This window comes from Vombatus ursinus, unplaced genomic scaffold, assembly GCF_900497805.2.
Source record: "Vombatus ursinus unplaced genomic scaffold, bare-nosed wombat genome assembly UNPS02007284.1, whole genome shotgun sequence".
NCBI lineage: Eukaryota > Metazoa > Chordata > Mammalia > Diprotodontia > Vombatidae > Vombatus > Vombatus ursinus.
Genome location: NW_020947062.1, coordinates 12,591,350 through 12,611,752, shown reverse-complemented (window position 1 = coordinate 12,611,752; position 20,403 = coordinate 12,591,350).

The window sequence follows — 20,403 nt, the reverse complement described above, 5'->3', positions numbered from 1 at the left end:
TATCCCCTTCCCCTTGTATTTTCCTGTAGGGCAGGATAGATTTCTATATCCTGTTTCCTGTATATCTTATTTCCCAGTTGCATGTGAAAACAATTTTTTTTAACTTTTGTTTTTAAAACTTTGGGTTCCAGATTTTCTCCCTTCCTCCCTCCCCACCCACCCTCATTGAGAAGGCAAGCAACTCAATCAGGGTTATACATGTGTAGTCATGCAAAACACTTCCACAGTAGTCATGTTGTGAAAAACTATTTTTATATATTTCCCTTCATCCCATCCCGAGCACCCCGCCCCGCCCTGTTTATTCTTTTCTCTCTTTTGACCCTGTCCCTCCTCAGAAGTGTTTGCTTTTGATTACCCCCTCTCCCAATCCGCCCTCTATCATCCTCCTGCTCTCTTGTCCCCTTCCCCCCTACCCAATTGAGTGTGTATGTTACTCCCTCTTTAAGCCAAATCCGAAGAGAATAAGATTCACTCATTCCTTCTCACCTTCCCCTCCACTGTAAAAGCCTTTTCTTGTCTGTTTTATGTGAGATAATTTACCCCACTCTACCTCTCCCTTTCTCCTCCCAGTATAATCCTCTCTCACCCCTTAATTTTATTCTCCAGATATCACCCCTACATCTTCAGCTCACCCTGTGCACTCTATCAATCTATCTATACATATAATTTTTTTTCCCTTCAACTACCCTAATACTGACAAAGGTCTCATGAGTTACAAATATCTTTCCATGCAGGAATGTAAATTAAAGCAATGCTTGTAGATGTCTTAAAGAGTCGTTTTCTTTTGCATTTTATGTCTTGGGCATCTCTGCCACTATTGTGTTGGGATCTGGGGGTGACCAGATATGAGTCTGAGATCTTTTCTTGGGCCAGATGTCTTCCAGAGTTCTGCCTTGCTCTGCACTCTGTGTGCCCAATCCATCTCCAGTGTCCAAAGACCTCCCAGTACCAAGCTGGACTTGATGAGGGACTCACTGTGACCTTTTCTGGATTTCCCCATCAGATTTTAGTCTGATGCATATTCTACCTCTGTGAGAAGTTCATTGAGAGGAACTCATTGCATTGCTTCCTATCACTCCACAGTCTTGGCTTCACCTCTCCATATTTTAGTATCCATGACAACTGCCAACCTCTTTTGCCAAGACAAGGAAAATGTGACTCCTTGATCCTCTGGAACCAACATGGGCTATTGCATTTAGTTTGAGTTTAATTGTTTTAATTTATATTATTGTAGTCATATTTTTCCCTGGTTCTGCTTTCTTTATTCCATGTCAGTGCCTGCAAATCTTCTGATCAGTTGACAAGTACTTTATTAAGCACCTACTATGTGTCAGGCATGATGTTAGGCACTGGAGATAACAGCTTATTTTACCTTTTCTGATATTTCTTTGAACTCTTTTTTTTAAATTTTTTAAAATTCTGATTTATCAACAATCACTTCCATAAACTTTTGAGTTTTAAATTTTTCTCCCCCTCCCTAAGATGACACACAATCTGATATAGGCTATATGTACACATTCATATTAAACATTTTCACATTAGTCATGTCATAAGGAAGAATTAGAACCAATAAGAGGAACAACAAAACAGAAGAAAAAAATAGCAAATAGTATGCTTTGATCTGCATTCAAACTCCATAGTTCTTTCTCTGGATGTGGATAGCATTTTCCATCATGAGACTTTTGGAGATGTCTTAGATCCTTGCATTGATGAGATGGGCTAAGTCTATCAAAGTTAGACATCACATAACGTGGCTGTTACCGTGTACAACGTTCTCCTGGTTCTGCTCACTTCACTCAGCATCAGTCCATACAAGTCTTTCCAGGTTTTTCTGAAGTCCAGCTGCTCATCATTTCTTATAGCACAATAGTATTCCATTACATTCATATACCACAACTTGTTCAGCTGTTCCCCAATTGATAGACCTCCCCTCAGTTTCCAATTCTTTGCCACCACAAAAAGCTGCTATAAATATTTTTGTGCATGTGGGTCCTTTTCCCATTTGTATGATCTCTTTGGGTTACAGCCCTAGAAGTGCTATTGCTGGGTCAAAGGGTAGGCACAGTTTTATGGCCCTTTGGGCATAGTTCCAAATTACTCTCCAAAATGGTTGTGAACTCTTTTTTGCAGTTCAATAATATGTTCTTACCTACCCCACAGTTTGTTCATGTATTCCCCAATCAATAGGACACTTACTGTTTTGCCCTCTGGATGATAGTCTGTCGAGGTCTTCTGCCCAAAGCACTGTTAGCTTGGTATAGCCTGCCATAACTTTTACTTCCAAGAACTTCTCTGCTACAGTGAGGCATGAGAACAGGGTGCTAACTAGGTACAGTTATACTTTCCCCATCGAGGGGGGTGAGGGGCTCAGTGCCCTGGCAATCTGGAAAATCTGCTTAAAATATTTTGGCCCTTCATACCAGAGAAGAAGTCTGAATTATTACGGCATTAAAAATAAGATATGTTGATATACAAATACTATAATTTTTTTTTATTTGTATTTCTGAGTTTCTAAACTTTTTCTGTCATCTGCTGGCCTTTGTGTGCTGGTTGTCTGCAGCTTCTACAAAACTCCAAAAAAATTCCTATTTAATTTCTTATGCTAACCAGTGATAAATCAAAACCACCATGGGGAAAGTCACAATGTAGAAGGGATAACTATGATGTTTATAACTCTTATAAAAATCTACCCTTTATTTCAACTCTGCATTTTCTGTTCATTAATATTTAGTATATTGCAGTAGTGTTGTGCTATCTTAGACATCAAGACTTGTTATCAAAGAAAGTATGTACGTGTTTGTTTTTCTTTGAGGAAATAACCAAAATAACTTACAATTGTCTCCCCAAACTAAAAGGCAAGTTTATGAAACAAGTCCACCTCATTTTGAGCAGGGTAGCACCTTGATTGAAGATCAGAGTTGTATCTAGTTTTGCTGGAAATAAAAATAGAGATCAGCAATGAGAGAAGGAAGGGCAAATGGGATATGCAACTTGACCACTTGAATCTCCTTCCTCACTTTGCCATGGAGAAGAATCTTATAGATTTTAGAGAATTTCTAGGTTCAGGAGAGGAGGAAAAGAATAGACTGGGAAGAATAAGAACAACCCAGAGGCAGACTCAGCAAATCTAGCCTCCTTATAGGAGGGCTTAGAATCAGCACATTAGGTTTTAGAAGAATTTTTGAAATCTCCCTCCAGTCCAACCCCAGCCCAAAGAATTAAAGTGACTTGGTGAACACAGTCAGTGGTAGAGCTGGGACCTGAACCCAAATCTTTAGACTCTAGGGTCAGTGATCTCATCCCATCCCCCTCATCCCTAAAAGATTCCTGCCCCACCTCACCCACCCTACACTGACCTTCCCCTTTATTGATAAACTTTCTGAAATTCCACCAATTGAAAGCCTAAAAGGTTGTGTCTTTTAAAATGCAAATACTTCTTGGACTGACATTCATAAATTGGCATGAATTATTTTGACTGAACTTTGCTAAGTTTTTTTGCTCAGGGTGAAAGAATTTTGTTGAAATAAGGACCACAATGAGGGAGGTAATTTTGGCATGTGAAATACTTGGTGGGGTAAGATGGCATGGGTGCCCTGGGGGGCCCGAGGAAAAGGGCAGTAGGAGATGGGCAGCTGTCAGTTAAATCTCCCATTTCAGAATAGAGCATATGGTCTGGCCTCTATCCAGAAAAGGGAGCGGAACTTTCTTATTCCCCTCCTCACCTCTGCTCCTCAATTGTAGAACTCAAATTAATACTATGATTTGGCTATATTGGGGATAAAATGGGCATATAAAACTCAGAACTATTAAATCTGGAAAGTACTTGGAGATCACCTGGTTCATTTTCCTTTTACAGAGGGGAGGAAACTGGGGCTCAGGGGAAGAAACATCAAGTAGCAGAACCATGATTCAAACTTGGGTCTTCTGGCTCCAAGGGTAGGCTTCTTTCCTTTCTACTATGCAGCACTTAAATTTTGTTCATTTGAAGAACGCATGATTTCATCAGCAATACAAAATTTCTCGATGCTTTTTCATAAATTGTCCACAGACACTTTTCCATCATATGAAAGGTTTCATCCACTTCATTAAGTATTTCACGGAAAGCAACTGGCCACTCAGGTTTTCTGTGTTTATATAAAAATATAAATTCCAGGCTCCAAACCACCAATCTCCATTTTATAAATGTTCATCCCATTTTCATAGAGAAGGGGGGGAAACCTCTCTTTTTCAATGAGTAGTTTTGAGAGGTTGTTACCTCATTCTTTGACAACATTAACCCAAAACCTCCCCAGGAGGTTTTACTACCATTATCTATACTATAGTAATATTTGACAGCCTCCCTTACTCCATGGTAGTAATTTTGAAATTTTTGATTGAATTGAAATTTTTTATTAAATGCAATATTTAATTTTTATAGAAGTTTTTTATACTAGTGAAAGTTGTATCAAGTTTTTCAGAATAACTGGTTGTGGATTCTTCCATTAAGAACATAAATGCATTTCTTTCTTAAAGAAAAGGCTTAATCAGGCTTCAGTACTCACAAGTATTTCCTGGTTGCATAGAATTGTAGTGTGGACCAGCAGTGTCAAACTAAAATAAAAATATGGCCACTAAACCATACTTAAGGATCCTTGCATTGACTTAGAAAGCCATATGTCAACATCATCAATGTTCTATTGTATTTTAGTTTATTTTGTTAAGTATCTCCCAATTTAATTTTGATCTGGTTTTGGAGAACTTGGGTGCATTGCAGGGCTGCAGTGGACCATAGGCAACCTGTTTGATGCCTCTGGTATTGACCATGGGAAGAGGAAGAGGAATGGTCTGCCTTCTGAATCTTCCATTTTTAATCTACATGTCTCTAGGTTCTGTGACAGTGAGGAGGATGTTCAGCGTTTGGGTGTGGGGTGATGAGGGCAGGTGAAAATTTAGGAAAATTGTACTCAAAATGGGCGATCATCAGGCACCTATTAAGTGCTTTCCATATGCCAAATGACTTGCAGAAAACAGTCACCAATGACATTTTTTGGTCAAAATACTTATCTTTTGACATTGACCAATGACATGGCCAATATGGGAATTTGGTTTGTTTGACTATATACTTGTTACAAGGGGGTTCCTCCCCACCTCAATTCTGGGCAGGGAGAGGCAGAAGGGAGAGAAAAGACATTTTTGTTTATTTAAATTAAAAAAAAAACAAAACTATGGCCAAGCCTGAATTATATGTGATTTCATCTCTGTGAAAATTCCTTTCATCAATGGAGATCGTTAACCTGTCTATAACCTGGTAGATATGTCTTTGAGAATTGTACAAGGCTCAAAAGTTAAATGGCTTGGCCAAGGTCACATAACTAGTAAGTGTCTGGGGTGGGATTTGAACCCAGATCTTCCTAACTATAGCACTTTCTTGGCTATGCCATTTTGCTTCTCCAAATCTGAGCTAAAACAACTTAGGAGAAACAAAGAGAATGTTTATGTTACTTAAAGGAACATGGTTTTGACTTTAATCTATGATGCCGTGTGTCCAAAAGGTGTTTTCAAATAGTAACTGGCCTCTTCAACTCCAAGGAGATTTCATTGGACTACCAGTCCAATGAATCTTACCTTCAGTGCAGATCACAGATCCTCCTTCGTCAAACTAATTCCCTTTTGGCAGCCCTCTGGTGACCAGTTTCTCCCTACCTAGCTCGTCAGCTGCTTCAAGGACAGACACACAGGCCTCATTGAGCCTGTATTTGAAGCCTTTTCACCCTATTAAGATTTGCCAGAGCTTGTTCTATGTGGGATTAACTTTCGAGAGCTTTGGGTCACCTCCGTGCCATGAAGGAACATGGGAGTAAAACTTTAATAGAGGATTGGCTAGTCTCAGAGAACAGTTTGGTTTTGTATGTGTGATATGGTGGTAGTGGTGGGAGGGGTTGAGTTGTTTTGTTTTTTTAATTGGCAATTAGAATATTTTTTGCCAACATTTTTATTGTCCATGTCATTTTTATAGAGAAGTGAGGGGAAGTCGAATATCTTCATTTCTCTTATGTTCATAATATATTGAGGAAAAGATGTCCCTTATAAACTACACTACAGTTTGTTTTTTTCACATTTTGGAAGATCTGCTATCAAGGAAGCACTCTCTAGACTTATAGCCCATTTTTATAATACTATATCCATGTGTATTGTTTAGCCATGCCTGAGAGCATTCCAATCAGACTGGTGCCAGGTGTGTTTTTAAAAGGCTAATATTGCATCATGCTTTCAATCCAGATTGGTTGAGAAACCTAGGAATGCTTTTCTTTTTTTTTTTTTTTGGCAGGGAGTCTTAATCCTTGTTTATGGATTTACTTGAATGAAGTCCAAGGCCCTCAAAGTCTGAGTGCTTTTTAATGTTCATGTACCAGGCCACTGCAGCTGCTTTGTGACACTTGTAGGCTTCCTTAAAAAACAAACAAACGAACAAACATTATTTATTCCCTCCCCTCCCAGTTACATGTAAAAACATTTTTAACATTTGTTTTTTAAAATTGAGTTCCAAATTTTCTCTTTCCCACCCATCCCTCCTCATTGAGCAGATAAGCAGTTTAATATAGGTTATACATGTGCAGTCATGCAAAACATATTTCCATATTAGTCATTTTGTAAAAGAAAACACAGACCAAAAAAACCCCAAACAAGAAAAATAAAGTTTAAAAAAGTATGCTTCAGTCTTCATTTAGACTCCATCAGTTCTTTCTCAGGAGGTGGATAACATTTTTCGTCATACGTCCTTCAAAATTGTCTTGGATCATTGTATTGCTGAAAATAGCCAAGTTGTTCATTGTTGTTCATCAAACAGTATTACTGTTACTGTATGTAATGTCCTCCTGGTTCTGTTCATTTCACTTTGCATCAATTCATGTAAGTCTTTCTAGGTTTTTCTGATACCATCCTGCTTGTCATTTCTTTCAGCACAATAGCATTCCATCACAATCATATACAACTTGTTCAGCCATTCCCCAATTGATTGGCATCCCCTTAATTTCCAGTTCTTTACCACCACAAAAAGAGCTGCTATAAATATTTTTATACATATAGATCCTTTTCTTTTTAGTTTTTTTATCTCTTTGGGATACAGACCTAGTAGTGGTATTGCTGAGTCAAAGGATATATACGTGGTTTTATAGCCCTTTTTGCATAGTTCCAAATTGCTCTCCAGAATGGTTGAATCAGTTGACAACTCTGCTAACAGTGCATTAGTGTCTCCATTTTCCCCTGTTCCTTTCCAACATTTCTCATTTTCCTTTTCTGTTATATTAGACAATCTGATAGTTATGGAGCGGTAGCTCATAGTTGTTTTAATTTGCATTTCTCTAATTAATGGTGATTTAGAGCATTTTTTCAAATGACTATAGATAGCTTTGATTACTTTGTCTGAAAACTGACTGTTCAATCATTTATCAACTGGGGAATGGCTCTTATTTTTGTACATTTGACTCAATTCTCTATATATTTGAAAAATGACACCTCTGTCAGAGAAACTTGCTATGAAATTTTTTTCACAGTTATGATTATTAATTGTATATTTCCCTCCATCCTGTTCCCCGCCACCCCTGTTTATCCTACTCTCTCTCTCCTTTCATTACCCTATCCATCCTCAAAAGTGTTTTGCTTCTATCACCTCTCCCAATCGGCCCTCCTTTCTATCACTCCCCTTCTTTTATTCCCCTTTCCTCCTACTTTCCTGTAGGGTACGATAGATTTCTATACCCAGATGAGTGTGTATATTATTTCCTCTTCCAATTTCCAATTCTGATGAGAGTAAGGTTCAAGCACTCTCCCCACCCCCAACCTCCTTCATGTTTTTTCTCACTCTTTTTTACCTCTTTTATGTGAGAAAATTTACCCCATTCTACCTCTCCCTTTCCCCTTCTCCTCATGCAATCCTTCTTCTCATCCCTTAATTTCATTTTTTTAGATACCATCCCATCATATTCAACTTACATCTGTGCCCTTTGTCTATGTATACTCCTTCTAACTGCTCCAATAATGAGAAAGTTTTTAGGAATTACAAGTATCATCTTCCCATGTAAGTAGGTAGACAGTTAAACCTTATTAAATCCCTTATGATTTCTCTTTCCTGTTTACCTTTTCATGCTTCTCTTGAGTCTTGTATTTGAAAATCAAATTTTCTGTTCAGCTCTGGTCTTTTCATCAGGAATGTTTTAAAGTCCTGTTTCATTGAATGTTCATTTTCCCCCTTAAAGAATTATACACAGATTTGCTGGGTAGTAATCCTAGCTCCTTTGCCCACTGGAAGATTATATGCTAAGCTCTTAGATCCTTTAATGTAGAAGCTGCTAAATCTTGTGTTTTCCTGACTGCGGCTCCATGATACCTGAATTGTTTCTTTCTGGATGCTTGCAACATTTTCTCCTTGACCTGGGAGCTCTGGAATTTGGCTATAATATTACTGGGAATTTTCATTTTGGTATCTCTTTCAGGGATCAGTGGATTCTTTCTGTTTCTATTTTACCCTCTGGTTCTAAAATATCAGGGCAGTTTTCCCTGATAATTTCTTAAAAGATGGTATCTAGGCTCTTTTTTTAATCATGGCTTTTGAGTAGTACAATAATTCTTAAATTATCTCTCCTGAATCTATTTTCTAGTCAGTTGTTTTCCAGTGAGATATTTCATGTTGTCTTCTGTTTTTCCATTTTTTTTGTTGTTTTCTTGTTTCATGATGTCTCATGGAATCATTAGCTTCCACTTGCCCAATTCTAATTTTTTAAGGAATTATTTTTTTCAGTGAGCTTTTGTACCTCCTTTTCCATTTGACCAATTCTTCTTTTTAATGAGTTCTTTTTTTCCTCAGTGAATTTTTGTATCTCTTTTTCCATGTTGCCAATTTTGCTTTTAAAAGATTTCTCTCTTCAGTGTATTTTTTATATCTTTTCCCATTTGACCAATTCTGCTTATTAAGGCATTCTTCTCTTCCTTGGATTTTTGTGCCTCTTATACCATTTGGCCTATTCTGTTTTTTAAGGTGTTATTTACTTTAGTATTTTCTGTGCCTTCTTTACCAAGCTCTTGACTCTTTTTTCAAGATTTTGTTAGATCACTTTCATTTCTTTTCCACATTTTCCCTCTACCTTGCTTATTTGATTTTTAAAATATTTTATGAACTCTTCTAGGAATTCTTTTTGGGCCTCAGACCAATTCTCATTTTTCTTTGAGGCTTTGGATGCAGCAGTTTTGACTTTGTGGTCTTCTTCTAAGTTTGTATTTTGATCTTCCCTGTCACCGTAGTAACTTTCTATGATCAGGATCTTTTTTTGTCATTTGCTCACTTTTCCAGCCTATTTCTTGACTTTTGACTTTATGTTAAATTTGGGCTCTGCTGTGGGGGTGGGGGTGGGGGAATACTGGCTCAAGCTTTAGGTTTTTTGTGCATCTATTTTCTGAGTTAATTCTGGGGATCTGTACGTTTTCAATACTTCCAAAGTGGTATGATCTAAGGAGAAATATGTTTATTCCTGGCCTGTGCTCTGGTCTGTGAGCAACCACAAACATTCTTTTCTGCATTGGAACTATGACCAGGATCTTCACTCCCTGCAGCTGCAAGCTCTGGTGTGCTAGTGTTCCTCCTGTGACCAGGACTGCAAACCAGATCCAAGTATGGGCAATGCACAGAGTCCTGAACCTAGGGACCCCTGTAGTTTCCTTCTGACCAATTGCCTGACCCCCTGCAGGCTGAGAGGTCTGGCAAGAGTCTCTGCCTCCACTGTTTCAGTCACCCCCAAGGTCTGATGCTGGTTTACTGGGGGCAGCAAACCACTTCACTGAACTGTGTGCTTCACTCTCATCCCTATGTGACAGATTTATCCTGTTGACCTAAGTTGTCTTTGGGCTGGAAAATTGTTTCACTCTGTCCTTTTGTGGGTTCTGCCACTCTAGAATTTGTTTTGGGGTATTATTTAAAGTTGTTTGGAGGGGAATTTGGAGGCAACAGAGACGAAGGAGGAGATAGCTTTCTAGCAAACATCTGTTGGATATTCAAGGAATATCACAAGGAAGGAGGAGCCAACGGAGTAGATAAGTTTCTAGCTCGGAAGGTTTCAGAGAGGTTGTAGGCAGTAAAAGGGGGTTATATAGTCACCAAAGGTAACCTATCCCAAGAAAAGGCTTCACCAAAGATAACTTGTTCCAAGAAAAGCTAGTGCCACAAAACCATAAAAGATTTTCTGCAGTACTCAAGTCCATTTTACCATACATACATCAGATTGGAAGATAGTGCTCCCGCCCCTTCCCAAGACTAAGGAGGATGTATCTGATAGCTAGACACAGCCCGTGCATTTTTTTTTTCCTGAAACATCTCTTTCTCACTGGTTTGGGGAGAATGATGAAGTCACCACCACTCCCTATCTCCTAACTGGGCAAGGGGAAAGACTTTGACCTTGAAGACGCTAGAGAAGAATAGTGATTAAAAACCAACCAAATAAAACAAAACAAAAACTAGCTTTTGGAGCCAGGACAGAGCCCTAGTCGGGGTCCTTATTCTGAGATTTTCCAGGATAGAATCCAGCACTGGCTAAGAAGCGGTTGTTCCCATGACTTCCAGGAGATGAGCCCCAGGTGCTGGGGACATGCAATGCAGAGTGCTAACGAAACTGGTGCCAAATGGGCAAGAAGCACTAGGTATCTATTGGGGGGACAGCTAGGTCCCTCCAGTCCCAGCGCTGCTCTTCTGGGACACAACACCAGCTTACCTTTTTTACTCATCTCAACAGAGAAGAGCATCTCAAAATAGGTTCACTGCATTTCTTTCCCTGCAAGGTATTTGACATTCCCTCATTGTGGCATACAGAGAAGCCAGCAATTAGAATGATCTCTTTAAATAGTGTTTTGGAGTTCTTGTTATGTGTTTAAAACTATTAAAACCAAAAAGCTATTGTATCTGTGACTGTTCTAATTATTGGAATTTGTGTGAGTAGATTGCAAAGGAGGGAAGACAACTCAGAAGGGAGATCTAAATAAATGAGAGTTTGTAAACCTAATTTGGATTTAGACAGTGTAAAGTAGCTGAGGAGTTAGAACCACGTATTTATTAGAGATGAAAGTTTATGAGAGAGGGAGGGAAGAGGAGAGAGGGAAGAATCTTAGTAGATCATTTCAGGGAAGAATCCTGACTGGGCTAACCAATAGTGAGGGGACTGACAGTAGGTTAGAAACTGGTTAGGTACTCAAGAAGAAAAGATTTCAGTGTACATTGTTTTCCTAGAGGCTGACTTAGTGCTAATAAGGTTTTCTTCATTCAGGTAAGACTGGAAGAGACAAATTTACTTCTTTTTATTTCCAAGTAAGGGAACTGGGTGGGTGGGGGCCCTTAATGTGTTTCTAAACATTGTTTATTTGTGGTGCTGTGAATTGATCCAATCATTTTGGAAAACTATTTGGAATTATGAATTTTGTGAAAAAGTTTTGAAATAGTTCATATCCTTTGACCCAATGATCTCATGATAAGGTATATAGCCCAAAGAGGTCAGTTATAGAAAGAAAGGTCTCATGTGCTAAAATATTCACAAAGCAGTTTTTATATTAGCAAAAAACAAGAAAAAAATCAGCACATAGCTGAATTGTGGAACTTAATGATAATAACATTTATATAGCCCTTTAAAGTTTTCAAAATGCTCGTGTCAATTTATCCCCACAACAAAGGAGAGCTAGGTGGTACAGTGGATAGATTATCAGCCCTGGAGCCAGGAGGACCAGCCTCAGGCACTTAGCTGTGTGACCCTGGGCAAGTCACTTAACCCTGATTGCCTCCAAAAAAAAAATTATCCCCACAACAACCTTAGAAGGTAAGTGTTATCATTATCCTCATTTTACAAATGAAACTGAGACAGACAAAGGTTAAGTGCCCTGGGTCACATATCTAATAAGTGTCTGAGGCAGAATTTGAACTCAGGTTTTCCTGACTCCAAGCCCAGCAATCTATCCATTGTATCACCTAGTAATGGAATTAATTTTGTTACAAGAAACACAATTCCCTCCTCTTAGGAGGTAGGCATGTACAGGTACAGAATGTTGCATGTACTGTCAGACATGGTTGCTGAATCAATTGCTTTTGCTTAACTGTTTTCCTTTGTTGTAAAGGAGGGTTCAAATGATAGGTAGTATTAGAAAATGAATAATGTAAAATAAATAACAACAAATATTTTAAAAATGTTTAATGTTCATCATATCTCCAAAAAGCTACTGAGTAAAGCATACATCATTTCTTTCTGTCAACAATCATTTAAAAAGTGGAAAATGATGTATCATAAAAGATATACTATCAATTATATGTATATATGTATATACAATTATATGTATATATATATACACACACACACACACACACACATAAAACCAAGCATTTAGGCAGTTTTGCTTAACTGTCTTCATGGAATATACTTTGTAGAAGGGGTTGTTTGCATGTTTGTTGATAAGTGTCTCATGGATCTCCCCCCCCCCAAAAAAAAGGAATCAGTAAAAATAACAAATTTCTAGAAAGTATGTTGAATTTTTTCTGGGTTAAAGGCCCCCGTTTTGTTTTTTTTTGTAGGTGTTTCATTTCCATTTTCTCTGTTTGTTCCTTCTCCTCTTTGAAATTTGCCTTAGTAAATTTAGTTTAAAAAAAATATCTAAAGGCATAATTTGTGATTCTTAAGCTTCTCAAAGTGGTTTCACCGAATTTCTTTTCCTGTTATTATAGCTTGCGCAAGGGATTATTATCCCCATTTAACATATAGGAAACTGTTCTGTCTTAGCCATTAAGCCCTCTAGGTCCTCAAGTGCAGCTCTTTGACAGAATCCAAAGTTTAGATTCAGTCAAAGGGCTGCACTTGAGGACTTAGAGGGCCACATGTGGCCTCGAGGTCACAGGTTTTCTTTCCCCCCTCCCACTATGCCTTTCAAGGAGAGAGAAGCTCCTCCTTCTTTAGTTTTGTTTTCATCCCCTAGCCTCAAACAATTCACAAGCCAATGAGCTGAAGAGTAGCTCTCCTGGTATAATAAAACCTCATTATTGTATTCAGATTCCTAATCTGAATTTGAATTTTTGACTAATCTGGAATTTGGGATAATCTGGCCAGGGATAAAGGATATCTTTGTGGATGTAAATCTCTTCTTTGAAGTTAGTGAAATTAGTGATCTAAGATGATTGAAGGGAGAATATTATTCTAAAGTGTTTCTTTGATAATTCAATGGATCTGTGATCTTGCCACTATAGACATACACCGTCCAGCTGTACAGACCACAACCTATCCATGCCTTCTCATCCTATGTGACTCTTGTCCATATCTTCCTAAAAATAGTCCTGGGGGGTAGGGAAGGTTGGGGAGAAGCTCGATGTGTAGGAGGGCTTCAGTTAGATCAAAACAACATGTGAGCTGTTCACGGTCACCCCTTACTCGTGGGGCATGACTAGCTCACCTCCCTTCCTAGTCATACCATTCTTTGATGACTACCACATGTCTCTCTACTGCCCTTGGGTTGACCTGTAGCTGTAACGCTTTAGAGACTGTGGTATTTAATATTTCACAGTGTTACACCATCACTGGAAGACTAGTGAAGCTATAAAAATGAACCTTTGTTTCAGGAAGAAGTTTGGGGTTATTTGAAGCACTGTACCATTTCCAAAAGGTAATTCAGCCAGTTGAAGTCTTTTTGGGTCCTTGACTCTATTGTATAACCCACCAGATATCCCTCCCAACTTTCGTGTTTTTTTTTTTAATTCTGAACTTAACAAATGCTAGTTAAGATGAACATTTTCATATATAAAATAGAACTGGAAAAGAGAATAGTTCATGAAACTGTGAATCTCTATTACATATGGTTTATTTTTGCTTTTAAGTATATATTTAATTCATCATGTCACTTTCTTTTTCTCTCTTAATATAAGTATTTTATTTTTTCCCCAATTACATGTAAAGATAGTTTTCAACATTCATTTTTGTAAGATTTTGAGTTCCGAATTTTTCTCCCTCCCCCCCTTTCCTCCCCCCTCCCCAAGACAGCAAGCAATGCAATATAGTTATACATGTACATACATATGTATGTATCATGTCAAATGTATTTCCATATGTCATGTTATAAAAGAAGAATGTGAACAAAAGGGAAAAAACAAAAAAAAGTGAAAATAGTATGTTTCAATCTGCCTTCAGACTCCATAGCTGTAGATAGCATTTTCCATCACGAGTCTTTTGGAATTGTCATGGATCATCAACATGTCACTTTCAAAGATGTCCTACTCGACTCATTTGGGTATATTCTTTCCTTCTGTTCTTTGTTGCATTTTTAAAAATGTTTCAATGACCCTCTCTTTTTTTTTTTATAACCCTACACTAAACTCTTGTTCTCTCTCCCCTTACACCTCCCCAACTGGAAAAAAAAAAAAGCAAAAGCCTTGTAACAAACATGCATAGTCAGGCAAAACAGATCTCAACATTGGCCATGTCCCAAAATATTTGCCTCTTGCTGCACCTTGAGTCCATTACCTCTCTGTCAGGAGATGGGTAGCCTGCTTCATCATCCTTTGGTCCTTTGGAGTCATGGTCATTCTTTGCATTGATAGAGTTCTTGAGTCTTTAAAAGTTGTTTTTCCTTATAATTATGTTGTTATTGTATAAATTGTGCTCCTGGTTCTTACTTCATATTGCATCTGTTTATATAAGTCTTTCCAGGTTTCAAACCATCACTTTTGTCATTTCTTATGGCACAGTGATATTCTATTACATACATAATTTGCTCAGCCATTTCCCCAGTTGATGGGCACCCCTTTAGTTCCCAGTTCTTTGCCCTAACAAAAAGCTGCTAAAGAGATTTTTTTTTTTTTTGGTATATAATATTTCCCAGCTTTGTGTCCACTGCAGATCTACCAAGCTCACCATCTACTCTTTTATCCAAATCACTATTAAAAATGTCAAACAACACCAGGGCCAGGGCCAGATCCCTCCAATATTCCAAAAGCGACTTCTGCAGGTTGATATCTACTCACCTATTAATCTCTAACCTTCTGGGTCCAATCTCAGTACTTAGCATAGTTGTTAGCACATAGTATGTGCTTAATAAATGCTTGTTGATTGATTGATTACTAAATCCACCTACTGAACTATCATCTGTGTCTCTCCATCTTATCCACAAAAATAATTTGAAATGTGAAATACATGCAATCTAAGGATTCTATTTCTATAATTCTCCTAATCTATCAGTCTACTAACCTGGTCAAAAATGGAGATGAGGTGAGTATGCCATGATCTATTCTTGATGGATACATGTATGACATTGTGGGTCACCATTTTCCATCTTAAATACTCATGAACAATCTCTTTAATAATATGGTTTAGAATTTTCCCAGGAATTAAAATTCAAGCTTATCAATCTAGAGGCTAAGGGCTCTATCCTCCTCCCTGCTTTCAAAGTCAGGATATTTTCCTATCTCCAATTATGTAGCACCTCTCCTGTTTTCCCAGATGCTTCAAAAATAATCTCTCCTCTTGGTTCCATCATAAGCTTGTCTCATCAATGGGGGAAGGGAATAAATAAGCATTTACTAAATGTTTACAATGCCAGGCGTTATGCTAAGGCCTTACAAATATCTTCTTTTATTCCTACAACCTACCCTATAAGGTAGATGCTATCATTATCCACATTTTATGGTTGAGGAAACTGAGGCAGATAGAAGTTGAGTGACTTGCCAAGGGTCACACAGCTAGTAAATGTCTAAGGCCAGAACTGAACACTAGTATTCCTGACTCCTGACCCAGAATTCTAGCCACTGTGTCACCTATCAAAGACAGAGTGTCTGTCTGTCTGTCTCTCTATGCCTATCTGTCTCTTTCTCTCTCCCCCTCTCTCTTTCTGCCTTAAATCTCTCTGATCCAGCCTTCACACTGCTGCCAAAGTAATATTTCTATGGCTTTTTTTAAATTGTCTCTAGGATAAAACACAAACTGTTTAGCCTGGAATTTAAAGCCCTCTATAATCTGGCTCCAAAAAAAATCTAGCCTTTCTCCCAAATTACTCCTTTTTGTATGACTTAGGTTCTAGCCACTGTTCTCCCTTGGCTTGCTATCTCCCATTTTTGTACCATCAGACAGACCATTTGTCCCTCATGCCTAGTATCTATCTTCACCTTTCGGAATCCTTTTAGGTTCCACTCAGGTGCTACTTATGCTGTTTCTCTAATATCCTGATTGCAAGTGTTTCTCCTTCTTCAGATTTCTTAAAGCACCTTGTGCTGACAGTGCTAACAAGGTGATTTTGTTAATACAGCTCTGTTCAAACATGGAATCATTCTTGTTCTCCTTTTCCCCCTCTGCAACAGCAATGTGGCCAAAGACAGGGCTATACAACAGGATAATAGGGATTGTTGGTGAGCTCTTTTGGTCATTCCGACTTCCGGTCATGAGGCAAACAGCACCAGGGGCTGCCAGATGGAACAGATACCACAGAACCATAGTTGATCAGAGTTGCAGTAGGTTGCAATATTTTACCAGCAGAGAATTATGCAACAGAAATACTTTCCTAAAGGGTGTTGTCAGAGACAGAATATTGCAGAGCTGCCTAAGTCATATCCATACGGTCCAGCTAGGAAAGGGGGCAGTCAAACATTCTCTCCTGCTGGGGTTGGGAGGAAGTTGGGGTGGGGCCCGACTTATCCTCAACCCTCTTGGAGTGAAAGCCAGCCTGCTCCTTCCTGTTGCCCCATCTCTTATTAAATTGTTTTTCCCCTCAGGTGAAAACAATCCTGTTCATGCCCTTAAAAAAAAGCTGTCCTAATAACCTAGATAATACATCCATGCTTATTAACTAATGTTGCCTGAAAATGACTGACATGATAACAAATTGGAGAAGTTCCAAACCTCTGAAAACACACAATTGTTTGCTGAAATAACAGTTCGTGTCCCTATTGCACATTAAAATTTACAAAATTATTTCCTTACGATAGCCTGTGAACAAAATCTGAGATATTGCACGAGTACTTCCCCCACCCCACCTATTTCCCTCCCCAACTTCAAGATGCTAAATGATCCCTTTGACAATGAGCTAGACTGAATGCAATCATATAAGCCAAACAATCAACAAATAGACAGCAAGCATTTATTAATTACTTATGATGTGCAAGGTACTGTGCTAAGTACAAGGAGTACAAATGCAAGCAAAAAAAAATTATATTCCTTGCCCTCAAGGAGCTTATGTTCTAATGGAGGAAGACCACATACAAAAAGAAAGTGAAGGGGGTGGTGGAGGGGAGAAGGTACTCAGTGCAGGGTCATGTTGGAAAAGTCCAGAGGAGTACAGCCAGGTGGAAATGAAGAGGTGGCTGAAAAACAGAGATTTTACTTACTTGTGAGGGGAGTCAGGGTCACTGTTTCAACTGTGCAAAGCATAAATACACACCATTTTGGAGATTCTTGGTTGAGTGTCATCTCATCAATTAGGAAAATATTTACAATGCTTGGAACATTGTGTTGGGCTTATCCTGGAACAGAAAGGAGAAACAGTTCTCTGGAACATTGTGCTTCATAAACAATTTCTGTAGCTGCCATTGCTACCAAGGTCATTTTGTTAATATAACTCTGTTCAAACATGAAATCAATCTTGTTCTCCTTTTCCCCCTTTGCAACAGCAATGTGGCCAAAGCCAGGGCTATACAACAGGATAACAGGGATGCTATCTGTGTTAGTGAGATCACAGAACCATAGTCGATCAGAGTTTGTAAAAAATGCAAATTATGAATGAATCCCATTCTCAACGTTGGCAAACCAAGAAGCTCTTATCTTTCTCTGCATTTCTTTATTCCTGAGGAAAGAAAGTAGATGCTGTTTCCCTCCTTCAATTTTTTTTATGAGACATGAGTGTGTGTGTGTGTGTGTGTGTGTGTGTGTGTGTGTGTGTGTGCTCAGTGGGGAATTTCCTCATTCACACAGAAGATCTAGGGAAAAGAAAAACCATGAAAGAAAAATAGGTAGTTAATTTTGACTGTCTTTGCTCAGGTGAGGCAGGATTTTTTCTTATTTTCATTTCATTTTAGGTATTTCAACTGCTGTGATCAGATACTGAGGATCTAATTACATGAGACAGTCAAATGTCACCCCAAAGAACTGGGGTCTAGAGTTAAATGTAATTATATTCCATGATTTAATGTTTCATTTCATCCTCTAGATCAGGACTTGGGACAGCAAGCAGTTGAAAGGTTACTTTTGAGCCAAAAGGGCAAAAGCAGCTGCTGCTATTCTGGGGCTAGTGGAAGTGTTTCTGAGAATATTCCTTTCTAGATCTCTGTTCATATTCCTAATAAAGCTGTTCAAAAGTGGAATGAGCAGTCCCAGCAGGTAGTGAGTAGCCCATTGTCGAGGGTCCCCAAGTTGAGACTGAATAACTACTTGACCTCTTGTCAGAGAGGTTGTAGAGAGGATTTCTGCTCAGGGAAGGGTTAGACTGGATGCCTTCTGAGATCCCATGACTTGCTCAGGGCCAGTCAGTTAATAAATATTTTTTTTAATTAATTGATTTTTGTTTGTTTTTGTTTTTTGGCTAGGCAGTGGAGTTAAATGACTTGCCCAGGGTCACACAACTAGTAAGTGTTATGTGTCTGAGGCCAGATTTGAACTCAGATCCTCCTGAATCCAGGGCCTGTGCTCTATCCACTGCGCCACCTAGCTGCCCCTAATAAATATTTATTAAGCACCTACTATGTGCCAACCACTGTGTTAAGTGCTGGGAATACAAAGAAAGGTAAAAGGCAATCCCTGCCCTTGAGGAGTTGACAATCCATGCAGGGAGACAACATGAAAATAACTATATACGAACAAGTTACAGACAGGATAAATTGGAAATAATCACAGAGGGAAGGCAGGGTTACACAGATAAAATAGTATCTGAGTGAGGATTAGATCCAGTAATTCCAAGACCAGGAGTATTTCTATGATGTCATGCCAACCCTGTACAAGAAACCTTGTAAAATGAAGGGATTGGCTGAGATAATCTCTGAGGCTTCTGCCAGCTCCAGATATAGGATCCTGGGAGTTCCAAAGTTCCTTCTAGCTCTAAATGCTATGTTAAATGCAACTAGCTTAAGATCCTATGAGTATTAGAATATTGAGTGCAATGTGACTGCTGAGACAGAAATGGATTCATTAGAGTTCTGGGCAGCAGAGACCTGGTGCGGCTCAGAACTGGGAGTGTCTGCAGACTCTTAGACCAGGGATCAGACCGCAGCTAAACAAGGTTCTAAGTCCTCTTCCTATAATACTGGTGACAAGTCCGTCCTCTTTCCCTAGAACACCAGAAGGATGATTGATAAACACTCAAACAAGAGGGAGTAGAGGAAGCTTCCTCTCCCCCAGGAAATTGGCTCAGGAGAGCTTTGTGCCCTTGATCAAATCAAATCAAATTAAAAAATAACTCATACCCCAAGTTACACTGGAGTCCTGTGAAGAAATGTTTCTTTTTCATGGGAGAACAAAACTGCTTTTGTTCAGTTCCATCCTTGAGCCTAGATGCCTAGTCTTTGGGGAAGAAACTCTGCTGGTTCCTTCCAACGAGAATTTTGAGCTTTGAGTTTTACCAAGTAACAACATTCTGCCAACTTGGGAATGAAAGCTTTACTTTTATAGTTGTGTGCTTTATGTTACACCTGAGTTCCTTACCTCCTTCTCCTCTTCCTCTACTCCTTCAAGGTTCAGTTCAAGTGCCAGGTTCTCTATGAAGCCTTCCTCACGTCCCTAGTTGTTAGCATTTTCTGTTTTGTATGTAGTTTGTATATACCTATATGTGTACATGTCTCCTCCATTAGAATGTAGGCTCATTGAATGTAGGCACCATCTTGTTTGGCCTGGGTAGATTCCCCTCTCCAAGAATGGGCAGGCACTATACTCTAGGATTTAGCTAGCCCAGACCTTCCTTTGTTCTTATAACCATGTAAGCTCATCTTCACTCTGGCCGTTTCCCACCCTTTCTACTTCTTTCTCTGAGAATTGTAGACAAATTACCATTATTACCATTACTATTTGCTTCTGGAAAAGATTTGTTAATGGACTACTTTTCTCTACTCATCATCTTTGTGACTTCCAAGACCTTAACTCTCTAATATATGTTGTTTTCCCCATTAGAATATAAGCTTCTTGAGGGTAGGGCCTGAATCATTTTTATATTTGTATTCCCAGTGCTTAGTCCAATGAGTGGTACGTTTTTGTCGTTAAGCTGTTTTTCAGTTGTGTCTGACTCTTTGTGACCCCATTTAGGGTTTTCTTGGCAAAGATACTGGAGTTGTTTGCCATTTCCTTCTCCAGCTCATTTTCTAGATGAGGAAACTGAGGCAAACAAGGTTAAGTGACTTGCCCAGGGTCACTCAGCTAGTAAATTATCTAAGGCCGGATTTGAACTCAT